Below are 17,220 nucleotides of genomic sequence, written 5' to 3' on the forward strand. Positions count from 1 at the left end.
TTCCTCCACTGCTTACCCCCCGCTCCATTGCATTGTAGTTTGATGTATGTGAAACTTCCAGTGACATGATTTTGGAGTGGGAAGAGGAGTACAGAACAGGTTTTGACATCCTGATTGCACTGTATGAATTATTATATGAACATAGAAGCAAGTGCACATCTTCCATGAAGGTTTTGTAGTGTATCCCTGCCTTCTCTTCTGGCAAATGCTTCATGTCAAATGTTTCTTGTTGGATCACATGGAATGAATTACATTCTTTGTATACTTCAGGTACTTCCTCATGGACTTCATATATTTTCACAGAAGAGAAAAAACAACGTTACTTCCAAGTCTGTGCATTGGAATCATCTAATATCAGGATAATTCACCAAGGTTGCCAGATGGAGAACAACCAGATGTTCAAGGGCAGGGGATTCTGGAGGATGTGGTTCTACAGCTGGATCTATCAGTAAGCTGGTGTCTTCAGACAAGTCACTTAGCATTACTGACTGCATAAGACTATAGATCAGAAAAAAACCACACCTCTGAACTAGTAGCCAGTACTGAGGTCAGTTGAAGTTTTGTGAGAGGAGTAAAACACACAGACATTTTCCCTGATTCTGAACATAATGAGCTAGAAGAGATATCTAAGTCACTGTGCTAAATATCTGTAAAATAAGTCCAGCCTCTATATTTGTAGCAATCTGTTTTTGCCTCAACAGAATAGCTCACTGTATCAGTGAGTTCTTCAATTTAATATAGTGGTGTGAATAAAAGTTCTGTATATGTTTCCTAGCACCTTAAGCTTTTGTCATTTAATATAACAGGCTTGTTATATTAACATTTTTGTAGAATGCCTTTCACCTTGAACGCCAATTTGGATTCTGAAGCCTAAGAATAAATATGGATTACTTTACTGCTTAGACAATGAAAGTATAAGCTCTTATTTTGTATAACTAAGAAGAGGAGAACAATTTTTATTCAAAGGTATTTGAACTACCACCAAATTGTCATAACAGTGAAATAAAGAGAATTTAAAGCACTTCTGTGCAATTGATTATTTTTTCAGAAGTCCACTTCAGGAGTACCATTCTTTATTGAAATCATAAAATACTGTTTCTTTACACAGACTGAAGTATATTTTATCTTACAAGAAGTATCAAGAAGTGTATACACAAGTATGGTTAGGGGAACAGTCAGGAGCATGGTGTATTCAGAGGGGAGTCTATGTCTACTTGGATGCCCTATCTGCTGACAGTGTGTATAGGTGTGCCTGTGATGAACCAAGATAACTTAATTATGAGTACCAAGAGCACAGGAAGCCACATCAGACACATTTGGGACATGGAATTTCATGTATTTCAGACATTTCTGACTGTTCTTTTAGGTTTTCTAACTACTGACAGATAATCAGATTTTGGTAAACTAGAGGGGCTCTTCATAATATTGTAGAGACACACATTAAAATCACACATGCAGCACAACTGCTTCTCAATGATAGGTTCAAGTAGTTCACTCTGTCCTTAAATCTATGTAAGATTAAATTACTTCTTCTTTCTTGAACCAAATATAGCAATGTTGTAGATAACTACATACAGGCCATGGAAAAAAGCATTGCATATACCTAAAATTGTTTTAAAAAATCTTTAAATAGGGCTATTTTCCATTTCCAAATATGGCCAGTTTAATTAAGTATAAAAGCCAAAAGCCCTGCAAAACTTTTCATCTCTGAATTTTGGTGATCAGAACAGAAGAGTGATATTTCATAACTTTGTACTCTTTCTTGGCTTGAGGCTTGATCCAAACCTTATTAAGTCATAGAAAGTCTTTCCATTGACTTCTCTGTTATCTAGAATTGGTCCCATAATTCAAGATATGCATACTCAATTGTTTCTTTTGGAGTCTATAGATTTTCTTTGACTTTCTAGAGGCAGAATATACAGGATATTAAACAAGTCATTTACAGAAAGCATTGACAGAATTTCTTCTCCTTGAGAGTAGAGCAAATATAGGTTCTTTTGAGCATTGTCATTTTTGGAACAATTTTGGCAGTTCCATGCACCGTGAGAAAGAGTTGAACTATTTCTCTGTGCTGAATAAATAAATTTGATCACAATGATGTTACAGAAGAGTAACATTCACCAAAGCAGTGCCATGGTTTGGAAGCAGAGATATCCAAAAACAATAGTTACATATGATTATCATCGTGATTGTATTTTAAGTCCCTGAAGGGAGCAGGGGATAGGAATTAAAGTGGCAAAAGTTAAAATATGCAAATTGTGAGCATGTCTTTTGCTCTGACAAATGTATTCATGCTGAGAAGACATAAAAATGAAGCCTTCTGAGGTGTGGTAAGGGTTTACTCCTTCTGAAGGAGTTAGTCCTTACATCCTGAGGTAGCTTTCTGCTGTGGGTGAGGTAATAGGGATACCACTGCTGCTAGGCCATGAAATGCTAGGCATACCTAAACTGAAGTAAATCAAAATAAAATATTCCGTGTGAATTTATTCCCTCTTTATAATAAATAACACAGTAATCATATATTTCTTTCTCTAAAGAGTTTGTAAATCATTTTGTCTCATTTTTGTCTCACCATAAAAATGTGCACTGCTAGGACAAAGGAGAAAAAAGAAAACAGGTTCGAATATTATCTTAAAAAGGAGAAGTAGTTTCACAGTCCTCCATTACAGAGACAATTATAATATATGAGATAAAAAATGGACACTTTGCTGATCTATTTTTACTTTTTCCACTTGTTATGGAACCATAGGATTCCTCACAATTAAAAAAAAAAAAGATTGTTTTTAATGCATCAAATTAAAAAGTGCTCTTGCAGCACTTCTATTTCAAGTAGAAAACGAAGGCTCCACACCCAAAAAACTCCAGACATCATTTTAACCTAGCAAATTGTACTTTTTTTTGCACTCCATCAAGTTAAGCACACAAGTAAGTCCTTGCCTAAGTGGGTCCTGAGGCTCTTTGTTCAGATAACTCATTCTTCTACTTGTGATCTTGAAATTATACTACAGCATGCAATTAAATTGGACACATGATGCTGATCTATTTAGGATTTAGTCCATGTAGGCCATTGTAAAGATATTCCATCATTTTTTTTTTTTTCATTCAGGTGTCTCTCGTAATTTGGACAAACACATAAATATAAATATTTAAAAATAAATAGTTTGAGTGACTTTGAAAGGGGGATTTTTGTCATCTTTCAAAAGATACTAACACCTCGCAATAGGAAGGCTAGGGCTCAACCAGCAAACTCTATCCAGGCTTTAACTGTATGTGAATTTTTCTAATGGCTGATGTTGCTAGTAGCTGGTAGAATAGGAACAACCATGAACTAGCTGCATGCCAGGCATTAATTTCCTCTCACAAAACAGAATTTCCCCTGAGAATTTTCCTTTTTATCAAATTATTGCCCTGTAAGTAATGGATTTGAAATGAGACTATCTGTGATCTTTGAAGCATGCTCTTGAGGAAAAACACTTTCTTGCAGAATGCTAAAGAATCATTTTTCTTGTCCCTCAGGCTTTTCTCTCCTCCTGTCATACTTCAGATGCAAAAAAAGAAGTGGAGAAACTCCCTACTGAACAGTCTCTGGTTTTATACTCGGTGCTTTCTTCCAGGGATGCTAATAGAAGAAAAAATGTGTAGTGCTAAACCTATGTTCTGGTTTTGTATATTTACAAAATAAATCTGGGGGATCTGGGATCAGCCCTTCAGACCTACAAGCAGAATTTTGCATTTTGTTTTTAAATCCTAGCTTGTAAGAACTTAATCTGTGACCTCTTGCCATACAACAGGCAGCCTGAAGTTTCTTTTCCAGAGAGCTTTCAATTATTAAGTTTTTAAAACAAGCAGCTGAATTGGAATGGATGCTGCCTTATCTAACTGATTGCATTTCGAATGACTTCATGCTTCACCATGCTTTACAGATGCCTTTTTAGAGAGATAGCTACCAGAGGATAAGCTACTTCTGAAGGCATTTGGCTCTTGCAGCCAACTGATTTGCCAAAAAAAACTCTGTGTTCCAATTCTGTGAGAACCACTGGAAACATTTCTCTGTCTCGGCTTCTGCCTGCTCTGCTTTCTGAAGTAAGTACCTATTGTCTTTTCTAGACAGGAAATCACCTCTATATTCTCCTTCTTTCTCCATCAGGGCTGCTTCTTTTGCTCCTTTACTTTTCTTTCTGCAAAAATAACCAGTCTTGATTGTGAATGACTTTATCCTCCTGCTTGTCATGCTGCATTTCAGCCAGGAGTCTTCACGGAAACTTTTACCTTTAGCAACAAGGATAGGGAGTAGACAATTTAATGTAAACTAAAATAACTGGAGTCTTTGCATGCTAACTAGCACTTCCAGTTTTGTATAGAACACTGCTTGACCCTTCCCTGACTGTAAAAAGCTAGGCACTGGTTATCAGAATACACATAAAATATAAGCTTCTTATATGGCATATCATAACATATTTGAACAAAAGAATAGAGTTCCTCAAAGCATTCAGTATTTGAAACCTGTAATAGATGATTTTTTAAGCTACAATACAGCAAAAAGAACAAGCTTACTTAGCCAACTTCTTACATTTACATGTATTCACAGCAGTACAAATGTTTTACTTTTTAAACAACTAAACAAAACTTTACAGCCAGTTATAAAGTATATCAAAACATAACTGCCCTGTGGAAGAGTCTTTTTCCATCTTCGTGTCGAGGAATACATACACATTTTCACAGATTCACAGATTCACAGAATATTTAAGGTTGGAAGGGACCTCTACAGATCATCTAGTCCAACCTTCCTGCTCAAGCAGGCACACCTACAGCATGTGGCACAGGGTGGCATCCAGGCGGGTTTTGAAGACCTCCAGAGTAGGAGACTCCACAACCTCCCTGGGCAGCCTGTTCCACTGCTCTGTCACCCTAACAGTAAAGAAGTTGCTCCTCACCTGGAGACGGAACTTCTTGTGTTTCAGCTTGTGGCCATTACCCCTCGTCCTATCGCTGGCCACCAGTGAGAACAGCTTGGCCCCTTCCTCCCTGCATTCTCCCTTCCTGAACTTATACATATTAATCACATCCCCTCTGAGCCGCCTCTTCTCCAGAGAAAACAGGCCCAGCTCACTCAGCCTCTCTTCATACGAGAGATGTTCCATTCCCTTAATCATCCTGGTTGCCCTTCTCTGGACCCTCTCCAGAAGCTCCACGTCCCTCCTATACTGGGGTGCCCAGAACTGAACACAGTACTCCACGTGCGGCCTCACCAGAGCTGAGTAGAGGGGCAGAATCACCTCCCTTGACCTGCTGGCAACACTCCTCCTGATGCAGGCCAGGATCCCATTGGCCTTGAATTGCTTCATGTTAAAGCATGAATTTTGAATTGCTTCATGTTAAAGCAATGAAAGAAATATTTTAATTTTTTTCCCCTTTCTACCTTTCCCCTTTCTACCTTTTCCCCTTTCTACCTAACAAATCTTTGGTACCTAATTTTTTTAGGAGTATATCTCTGGAAACGGCAGTCTGGTTCAGTAAGGAAAAGGTTGAGAAAGTTGAAGTAAGTTCCTTAGACCTGTTTATTTGCTGCTTCACCTACAGACATAGAAAATAAGTTTTGAAACATCTACTGTCTGATTTTCTTATCCCTGTACGGTAATTTTTTCTATGCTATATTATTGTTTTAAGAGGAACACTTGCCGTAATGGCAGGGTATAAAGAAGTCCCTTTAAGCGTTTACTCTGATTTCTATTAAGAAGTCATGATATGATAAATCTAATCTTGTTATTTGATTATTGAATACTTTAAGTCTTTCTCCATTTGTAGTATTTGTATTCTGTAATATTAAAGGCAAAATTCAGATTTCACCTGCCACACACTCAGTATCCTCCAGTCCACCACTGATAGTTTAAGAGCTGCCCCTGAGTGTAGCATTTAAACTCTGGGGCCAAATCTAATCTAACCACAGTGCACTTTGACTTCAGAGTTGCTATTCTTAAGTGAAATGAGTATAAGAAAAAGCAGACTCAGGCCCAGATATTTATCAAGAATCCAATTTTAAGTTACATCTGGCAATATTTCATGACATGTTAATAACATGTAATCAATCATGCTAATGACACACCGTAAAAAGCTACAACCCACTCAGCTACACAAAATGCAAAGTGGAAACTATTGGGATTTGCTGAGCATAGGAGTCATTCAGTAAGTCATCATTAAGATGACTGAGAAATAATTCAAGCTCATTGTATAAATAATAGCAGAATAAGCAACACACTATTTCAGGACATTTCAATTAGTAGGAATTAGGATTCAAGTAGGATTACTTGAAGCACATTGTAGCAAATGAAATTTACAAAGCAATTCCTCTGGTGGTAAGAAGTTCAAGAAGGTCACAGCTTCTTATGGTTGGAGGCAATCGAAGATGAGTGGTTTATGGTTTCTGTGAAAGTCAGGGCTATTGCATTTTTACAGGGCTTTATTTGATGGTATAAATTTAAAGGAGTTTTACAAAATAAATATCTCCAATAGATTTTAGTATTGATTTCATATTGTATGAACCTGAACAGAGAACAGAGTAAAATCAGTGATTAGGGGAAAAAAGATAGCATTAAGAAAACTGCTAAGATCAGTATTTATCACAGGGGAAAATATGCAAAAAAAAAGCAAGGCTATAGCTCTGTCAATATTCAAGTACTTGTATATATAAAATGTATATATAAGGTAAACAAAATTCATCAGTAACCCAATCTGTGACTGTGCAGAAAGGCCACTTCTCAGCAAGCCTGAGAAGTACAAATTTTCTGTCTATTTATATCATATAACCATAAAAAATAGCCTGCCTCCAAAGTCATAATGTCACTTAGTATTCCTTAAAGGAAACCTCAGATATCCTTGTAGTTGATATTATGGTGTATCATGATATCTACTGTTCAGGGTGTCTTCACAGCTCATGTGGACTGGCACAAAGAATAGGTTCCAGCTTTCCTAGGTACCTGGTACACTTGAGGTAAGCTTCAGCATTGTTGACTTCAGTGTTTGAAGAACTTCTTCCCTCTTAGGTCATTGTAAGAGCATGTGTTAACACTTCAAATGCTTTCATACATGAAAATCAATGAATTTCATGGATGGTTAGGAAAATGTTGAAGTTTCTTTTATAAAGACTAGAAAATTGAAGTGGAGAATGGGTATACATAAAATCTCTTTATCTCTCTCAAGCAAGTCCTTGAAGAGATATGTGTGCCAGCCGTGGAGTGTTTCTAGTCTCCCTTCAAAAATATTGAAAATCCTAACGAGTGCATTTCTGTGATCAATTTATAGGGTGGAAGTAGAGGGGAGATGTAAATCAGTAGTAGAAGTCCCTTTCTCTTACTTTGATAGTCTAAAGAAGTCTTGTATTGCTTTTATTAGATTAGGGCCTAATACAGGTATATATATATATATATATATATACAGTAAATTAGAGTGAATAAATGTGCAATAGTTGTATGTAAAGTTTTTTTCCAACAATCTGTGAATTTTTTTAAGGTTCTTAATTATGTTTTTTTTTCTTTTTTTTTTTTTTTTTGGAGAGTTAGAATGTATTATAACATCTTTCTGATCCAAGTATCTCATTGGAGCGAGAAGTTACTGTGGTCATACCACAGCTATTTTAAACATATTTATATATATATATAGCTAATATATATATTATATAGCTGTATAGCTATATATACATATAGCATGATCATCTGGGTAACTTTCTGCGTTTCAGTAGATACAGTGCTGCAGACTTTTATACTCATGTCTAATTATTTGTATAGGAATACACACATGGAAGTGAACAGAAATACTTATATGCTTAGAGTTAACGACAAGCTTGAATATTTCTGGGACTGAGGCCTGCTTTCTCCCAGTGGAGAGTAATGCTCTTATACAGACTTTTCCCCCAGTGCACTTGAATAAATCTGGCCCTTCAAGTTTTACCAACCCAAACTGCTCAAGTCTTACCATAGCCATTTTGCACGCTGCTGACTGCTTGGTGCCTGTTCTGTTCCCTAACTGGTTAGTACCTATTTTAGTTTTCCACACCTTTCTCCTCCTTATGCGTGCATCTCACATGTGATTAAAGAAGGTTCATCCAGAGGTAAGTCTGACTTTTCTTTTGTCTTTGATGGTGGTAAAAATACTGTAACACGTGATTTGATAGTATTAAAAGAATGTGCATACTCTTGAAAATTTGTCTTTTTTCTTTAGCCAGTAGTGAAGAGCAGGCTCTGTTCCAGTATGCAGATTATATTGATTAAATAGTCTTCCTTAGCCTCTTGCCCTTGTGAAGTGTAATATTTTTGTTTCTTTCTCCAAGGTAGCCCAGTTTTGCACTGTCATTGGTAAATACTTAAAACAGGTGCAAAACAGGTATCCTGTTCAATGAATAAGTGAATTCATTCACTTCTTTCTGCTTTGCAATATTCTTAGATTTAAAATAAAAATCAGAGGAGGCAGGTAACGGTGATAAGAGACAGAGTAGCTAAAAGATATGCTCTGTCTCCAACAGATGTCAATGGGGGCAGTTCTTAGATCTGTAACACAACTTAATTGATGCACTAAATAAGATCTATAGATGCTTCTAGCTTTAATATATATGGCATGGTGTGGAATTAAAATCTGTATGCCACAGAATGCATTTCAACACATTCTTGAAGATCAGTAGAGATTATGAATGGAATAATAATGATGCTAGCATAATAAATAAAGAATAGTGTTTGAAAAGGTAAGTAGGTAAATTTGGAAGCCTGAATTATGTCATAAATTATAACTTTTAATATATTTTTAATGAATTAAAGGTTTTGTATATATGATAAGGAAAGAATGGTCTGTGCTAGCTTCTCATATGAATGCTCTTAACCTGCAGGAAATTTATACTCAGCAAGCCTTTCTCTTCTTGCATGCCAGCACGTCCTCCCCAGGGATTATGTAAGCAGAAGCTAGTAAAGCAATCAGGAGGTCTTACTATGACTCACAACTCTTCCAAGCTTCACAGCATTGTATCTTTTGACTTGCAGTTCTCACATGGTTCTTCCAGTGTCATCAGTTCTCATTCTCAAGCAGAGGTGCCTCTAATATTAACTTGCAACAGCTATCACAGCATCATGTGTGTATTTTATCAATGTACTCCAAAAGTACATTGTGAGTTCTGTGAGATCCAAAGTACATATGTGAGTTCTGTTTAATTAGTCTAAATCATAGCGTATTTCATTCCTATGTTCTATATTTGATGGGCCACCATCAGGTGGGTGACCAGGCCAGATCTTCTCATAACACTGGGACTGGTCAGGTAGATGTGGATACTGAGCTGGAGTGTTCATTCATGTACATGAATGCTGATGATTTTCTGATTATTTCAATCACCATCAGCAATGGGAGCTGCTTTCTTATTATGCTTTTGTTGCAGGTGCTGCAGGAAGCTTTTTCCATGGACTTATGGTCCAAATTTTGTTTTTATGGGCAACAGAGAGCTTTTTCTAGTACAGAGGAGATGTCTGTTTCCAAGTCCATGCAAATATGTTTTGATGTGCTGCCTTCCTACTCTTTGGCTTTTGTTATGGGAACAACATCAATATAGTAGGAAATCCTTTTATAACGTCTACTATTTCACTGTTGCTTTGAAGATTGCTGCGCTTGTCTGCAGAAGCAAGCCATGTTGCCATCTCAGTGGAATGCAACTGTGCCTTTTTGTGCATGAAACAGTCCTGGCCTATGCTGTTTCAGAGCCTATTTTTGATAAAACAGACGGTGTCTTTCCGTTCAGTCACCTTTCATTTACCACTGAAGGAAACTTTGTTCTGCCTTGCAGTACAGCTGTTATTTTACAGCTCTGTGTTCCCAGATTAAGGAGACAGTTTTATTTTTAACTTGCAAAATGTCTTTGCTATTAGCTCTTCTCCATTTGATCCGTGTGGGTGGCTTCAGCTTCTTGGCCTCCAATATTCCTTAATGTTAGTCAGTCTGCTTGCTAGTTTGTCTAGTCTCCTGCCCAACCATTACTGAATGGTTGACTGGATTGTATCCAGTACCTCACTTCTAATTGGTAACTGCTCATTTTTATTTGAAGAGAGTCCTTTTGTTCCTCCTGTCAAGTGTTTGAAGAGGTCATCTATCCCTCTTTCTGTTTCTTTCTCATACTGTTTGAAGCTATTTTCCCTAGGATTTTCATCTTCTCTGTACACTATCTCATGATTGCTTTCCTTTCTTGTCAATATTAATAGCTTTAACTTTGTTTTTAGAGCTTACACTGAAAACAACAGGGACCTACTCTTCATGAAATGCATTCAGTCAAAATGCTGGCTTCTCAGTACTTGCCACTTTTCTTGATCTGTCTAGGATTTTTGAAGGTTTTTTCAAAGTGTAGGGTACAGCAGATCTTTAAAAAAAAATCTTAGTCAATGCATGGACAGCCTTTAGCATCAAAGGTGGGATTTGTATAATAATATGCAAGCTCATAAATAAACATGAAAAATACATATATATATATATATATATTTAAGAGAAGTATGGACCACATTCACATTTTCTGAGCACTTGACACTGGCAATGTGAAGAACTATCCCAAATAAGCCTAATCTCCTTTCTTCTCAGACACAGTTCTCACTTCTATTCTGTCAGTGTAAGCTGAGTTGTAAAGCAAGCAAAATTGTTTTCAAATCAGATTGTGATTCTGATATCCTGATGAAAAGGGAATGCTTTTCTTTTTCTTTCTTTTTTTTTCCTTCTATTTAACTGAATACAAATCCATCTCTCCATAAAATAACGATGCCCAGCTTGCAACATATAAACTGTTTCCATGTGGCCAAACATTGCATCTTACAATCTGTTTTTCACCACCTTTCCTTAGAGTTCCTCACATGTGCTTTACAGACTAATTAATTAATCTGGAGGACCGCAGTATGTTTTCCGCCTTTTTGCACAGGGCTTTGCTACTTCTGCTATGTGTGTCCTCTGGAAAAATGCAGGTCATCCTCTTGTGTGATATTTTAGCTATATTAGAGAAACTGATGGATTTCTTGTGAAGTATGTCTGGCTGAATATAGGGTGTAGCTTTATATTTTGTTCTTGCAACAAAATATAAATCCAGTAATCTAGGTTGATATATTGTTAGCTTTGACCATAGTCATGTTCCACGTAATGGGAACACTGCTATTTTAGTTTACAAAATGGATGTATGCCAACTTGCATAATAGGAAGGACTGTAATATCCATCCTGTTAAAACCTGCACATGAGATGGAGTGTCACGTTCTACATGCAAGGTTGGGCATTTCAGCTATAATGTAGAAAATGAAAAAAGAAAGAAAAAGTAAATGTGGCTTTGATTAATGTCTTGTTGCTGATATAACAAAATGTTTTAGCTTCAAGTCACTTGGGTTTCACTTAGACAGTGGCATTGTTGGAACAAGTGTTCTTCTCACTGATAACCTTGAAAGATTTTTTCTCAGTAATTTTTTTCACCTTTACTAATTTTTAGTGGGGCAATAAAAATAACAGTAATCTGTTTTACCTTAATAACTCTCTATAGTTCAACTCCCATTTAAGGTGAGGGCTTTTAAAGCAAATAAGTAGATTCTTGTGTCTTACATCGTAACTTGTTCATTTGCTAGACATTGTGTAACATTGCAGTCTTCATTGTATCAGTTGTAAAAGTTTCCCAGCCTCTCCAAGACAGCCAGAATGCAGATTAAGACCTAGATATTAAAAACCAAGCACAGAAATGTGAAAGCAATGGCATCTTGACATCAGTTTGTCAGCTTCAGTGGCAGCTAGTAGTAGCTTTCTTCTAGCACCCCTGGATCTCCATAGTGAAAGATATTCAGCCATCCTCACAGTAAAGGCATCATTATGCATTGGAAGTCAAAATGTAGACAAGAACCATACAGGAAGATGCAGGAAATAAATACCCTAAGTATTTACATCATCATCACACGAAGTTTAAACATCTGGAACAATGGTTAAATCACAAAATTGATCATAGTGGATAAAAGCTCACACATTTCTCTCAGTATCTAGTTTCCTCTGTTGACGAGAACCATGAATCTCCCTGGATTCTCTTGTCATAGTCCTGATTAAATACTGTGTTTAAGATTCAAGAAGCCCTTGTTTATTTTCTCTATTTTGTGCCATTCCACCTGAGTCTATGCTGTGTATTCTGCATGGTATGGGGAGAACTCCAAAGAGTTCTATTAAAAAGAACCTGTCTGCCTACTTCTAAAGTGCAGATACCTGAACGGTCACTGCATCACTCTTAGTAGCCATCAAGAATTGTGGTTGGGCAGGAACCAGGCACAGAAAAAAATCTTCATAGATCGTTTCTGTGGTACAGATACCAGCAAAGCATAACTAGTTTTAATGCACATGGCAGTATGCCACTGCATGTTTCTAGAATACATTTGCCAGGCCACCCCTGTTTGCAACAGTAGAATTGACATTTCACTACATTTGCTTTAGATCACTGTCTCCCAAATATATGAAACTGGGATGGTGGTGGTGAGGATCACGTTTCACAGGTGCTATCTTTCCTTGTCATGTTTCTCTGGGCCTGAGTTCTATCTAGAAGGACTATCTAGAAAGACTAGAAATTTAGATCCTTCTCACTTTGATGGCAGCTTACCATGCAAGCAAAAAGATGTCTGTTCCCTGGACCCTCAGCACCTAGTAAAGCATGTTGAAGAGAAGTTCTAATGAATGCGAACTAGAGCAGCCAAACTGCAGACAGTGTGTGTCACCCTCTGCCACCAAAAAAATGGGGATAAATTAGTTCTGATAGAAGAGGCAATACATTTTTTTGGTCTCTGAGTGTAAGACAATACTGGGTCCAGCTACCAGAAGTGACAAAGCAAGTAATCAGGACCTGTTTTTGCATTTTGGCTCTGCATTTCTGAATATATCATAAAGGTATTATGTACAGGTATCACTACATCCTGTTTTGTGTAGAGAGGACAAAATAGGATGAAAGGACAAAAACTGCTTGTCCTTGGTTGGGGTGACCATAATCCTAGCTCACTTGCTCTAAAGACAGAAATGTGATTTCTATGTCAAAAGCCCTTTAGACCAGATTCTAGCAAAGGAGTCTCTATGCCAGAGGAATCCCTCAGCTTTCCACGTGTCTGTTTTAAATCTTCCATAAATTACTAGAACTATCTAACAGGAACTCAGAAGGGCTTAGAACCTTGTTGTAGCAACTAAACTGAATATTGGAGGGGAGGTATTAGGGACACATGAGACACATCTGCAAAAATCATAGGGAGGCTTTTTAGGGATATGGGCACCTAAATAATTTTACCCCAGTATTAAAGTTGTTTGAATTTATCCAATGAATGACTTCTACTTAGTTCAGAACATTTCCAGGTATATTTACATCTTATTCATATTCCTTTCCTCAGCTCCCAGCCCAGGTAACTGTATTCATATCCAAGCCTTTTTGAATTGCTTTTTCAAGTCAGAATTTGTGAAGAACTGCCAAATGTTTTACTGCACTCTAAATACTACTTTATTTGCTAATTTTATTCTTTGCTTAAAAGAAAAAAATATTTTTATCTATCTATCTATCTATCTATCTATCTATCTATCTGTTTATCTACATTTTGGAAGTCCATGGCATTTTCCCAGGGATTCCATGATCCTGGAATCAAGCACAAGATTTGGGACCCACTGGAAATTTAGAGAATGTTTTATTAACTTCCATGGAGCTAGAATCAGTCCTTGAATGTTTACAAATTATTTGTTCTGCTTTTTTTTTTCATTTTTTTTTCCCTAGGAATTTTAAGCAATACTTATGAGATGGCAACTACTAGGATTTTTCATATTCTTTCCTTTTATTTTCTATTCTGTGGATCATTATTATTTCCAGTAATAAAATCACTAAGGAACCTTACTATTGCCCTGCTCCAGAAAAGAATCTGAGCATGTGATTCGTTTTAATACATCTTTATCACTACTCTTCTTGCTTTTAAAACTGATCATGTGGTTAAGTGCTGTTTTGGATCAAGACCTAGGCATGCAAGTTGGTTGAACTAAATTCACTTAAATGCATCCTGAATTATGGAAATGGCTCTCATTAAATCCTGAATATTTTGAAGAATGAATCTACAAACCACTTCCACAGCCAGATGGACAGAGCGGGATTACAGGTTTAAGTGAGGAATTTGTTAAGAGGTTTCTTTCCTTTTTCTGAAAATAAAACAAAAACAAAAACAAACAAAACAAAACAAAAAAAAAACTAGGGAACTTTGAGACAAAGTTCCCATGACTCCCTATTACAAGGTTTCCTGTTATCTGACTATGTTAGGGGGGTTTGGGTTTTTTTACCTGTAGACCTGCCTTGGAAAAGCACTATATATTGAGACTTATTTCAGGATTCTAAGAGAGATAAAGCTTATTTATCTGGAATATATGTACTCCTAAGTCAGATCTTGAGAAGGCCTTCATTCATCATGAATATACAGGCTATTTTTTGTATCCAAGGAATCTAATTTTCAAGAAAATGGTGAAATAATTTTTATGCTGCTCATTCCATTTCTCCTAACTGTTAGTTCTCCAGTTCAACTGCCTTAGCTAGATTTCAGACATGGACATTTTTGATATCACAAATTAGATAATGTAACGGCAGTGACTAACCTCTTAAAATTTGCAGAACTGAAGCATTTTCTTCTTGGAAGTTTTTTCCTCTGGGCATAAATTCACAATTACTCTCTGACCTCTGATCTGGCTCCTATATTGGGATTAGGATATATTCTCTGTTAAAAGTGTAGAAATGAGCAAATTTTTATCTTCTGAACTTAATCGGAACCACATTTAGTAGATATGAGTAATAATAAAGATTTTCAATGTTGCATCTGAGCAGTGGACTGTGTCACATATCAAAGGTATTTGATAATAATTTGAAAAATCTGCCATGTGATGTTTTAAAACATATTTAATCTATGAGAGTTACTGTCACTCACATTTTTGTTGCAGCTATCTATCTACTATACAAATGTTGCACTTATTTAAAGCTATATTCTGCCTCCTTTTCCACACAGATTACACATTGAGAAAATGGGCAAGCAGTAAGTTGAAGTGGTTATTATACAAAATACCATGTCTAAAACAAAACCAAGATTTATATTAAAATATCTTTCTCAGGCACTGAGAACATAAATAGTAATTAACAGAAGTTATTTACAATAGCAAGAACTATTTTACTGCACACTTTTATTCATAGTTTCTTTTATTTTTTAAACTACTGCTAAATATGTCTGTACTGGTCACATCTAACTGTCAAAATATGTTTTAAAAACTTCCCTGGATCTATACTAAACATAAATCAATTTTTATGATACAAACGTTAAAATCTTGACTTAACTGATAATAATCTCAATCAGTTTGGATTTAATACTCTCTTAGTCAAATTCTGCCTGCATTTGCATATTTGTAGCTCAAAGTGTTGATAACAGGGGCTACATAAAGTAAACCAAGTGCAGGACTTCATAATCTCGGTCAGCAAACATAATTCCTGATCAACACAATGGAACTGATCTCCATTAAAAAAGGTTAACTTTCCTTCTGAATTCTTCATTAGTTTGGACAGTCTTATGGTGTTTCTTAAAGACTTAAAATAGCAGATTATGCTATTTTAAGAGATTATAGCTGAACAATCCTTCTCTCTAAATAACTTGGTGCCATGACTGGCTACCATGCATCCTCTCTTTCCTCTCCTTTCAGCAACTACCTTCTTTTCCCCCATTTGTCCTGGAAATACTTTTGCTTAGTGAAAAATAACATCCTCTCTTCTTCACAAGCAGCCTGCCCTGGACACATTATTTTTTTCATCAAAGCATCTTAATACAATTTACAAATAATAGAGTTGGTTTATCAAGTATCCCCTCTCTTTCTTGTGACACCGGTAAATAGTAACAATATCCTCTGTTTCATACAAAGTGCAACTGATATGTTCAGATTACAGTGTCCTTTCACAGATGGGTGTAAGGGTCTGCAGTGTGTTGCCATTTTTTCTCTAATTATATTAAAAGAGATGGATAACCATCACTTTTGAAGTCAAGCATTATATTTCTATGTCCGGACTATCATAATCTGAGAGAATGCACTGGAGTAAAAGGCTTATTTAGAATCAGATAAGAAGTCCATAACAGAACTGGGAACATACTCTGCATACTCTGCTCTTCAGTCTCTGGACCCATCTCTCTTGTAGCTCAAATACGCTAATCTTCCTTATAATCTGATGCCCATTTTGGGGCAATCAGAAGCTGTGAACTGAGAAGCACTCATGATGCATCAGCTGAAAGTCTGTCTTGCTCTGCATCCCAGTCCTCCAGTATGCAGAAAGTAACTGGATTATGACTGTGTACCTCTCAGCTCAATATGAAAACAAAGTAGAAGATGCGGGAAAATGTATGTAAAGATGATGTAGTTGTCACTCACTTTCACTGTCTTTTTGTTGAATGACTGCTGTGCACAATGCAGACTCTCAGGCGTGATTTAGAGAAACCGCCTTATGGCTTTATGATCTCACCTGTGATAAAAGTGTCTAGAAACATGAAGTCATGACATCAAAGGCAAACCTGTAGTGAAAGTATGGCTTTCAGCTGCTGCTGGCTTCAAAACTCAGCAGTATAACAAAGGAGAAGGTCTGCATTTTGGAACTTTCATTGCATAAGTTAACGATTCATATACAGAAAGTTGTCCTGCTCATGAATTTAATTTTCAGAAAAAAAACTTTTTTTTTTCTTTCCCATAGAAGTTAGTTAAATAATGTAGTGGGAAATGTCACTGCTGAATTCTTCAATAACTTGTACAAAACAACTTTGTGGACCTACAACAGTAGTGAACAGCAGACACTCTCAGGGAAGATTTCATTATCCTTATGTTACTTAACTTTTTTGCAGCACATCTGTGTTTGCTTCATCATTCTGCCATCTGCTGTAACAAAATGCAGGCAAAGCATTGTGGAAAATAAGCCCTCTATACTTTAAAAATGCGCTAAAATTGAGCACAGCTCTTTACTTCTTACAAGCTGTAGTACTTATTATCCTCTCCTCTTTCTCCTCCCATGCCCTCCCTCCCCCCCAGCATGATGAATTACATACGCGCACCAAGTGTGGAGGACACAGAATCCCATTGATTCTTCCACAATGTTTCTATTAACCAAAATGAATGGTTATGCCTTTTACTTCACTGTGCAAATTCATTTGCAGAAAGGTCAAAAATAGCAC

Source organism: Nothoprocta perdicaria, unplaced genomic scaffold (assembly GCF_003342845.1).
Source record: "Nothoprocta perdicaria isolate Ctin4 unplaced genomic scaffold, notPer1 scaffold_126, whole genome shotgun sequence".
Lineage (NCBI taxonomy): Eukaryota > Metazoa > Chordata > Aves > Tinamiformes > Tinamidae > Nothoprocta > Nothoprocta perdicaria.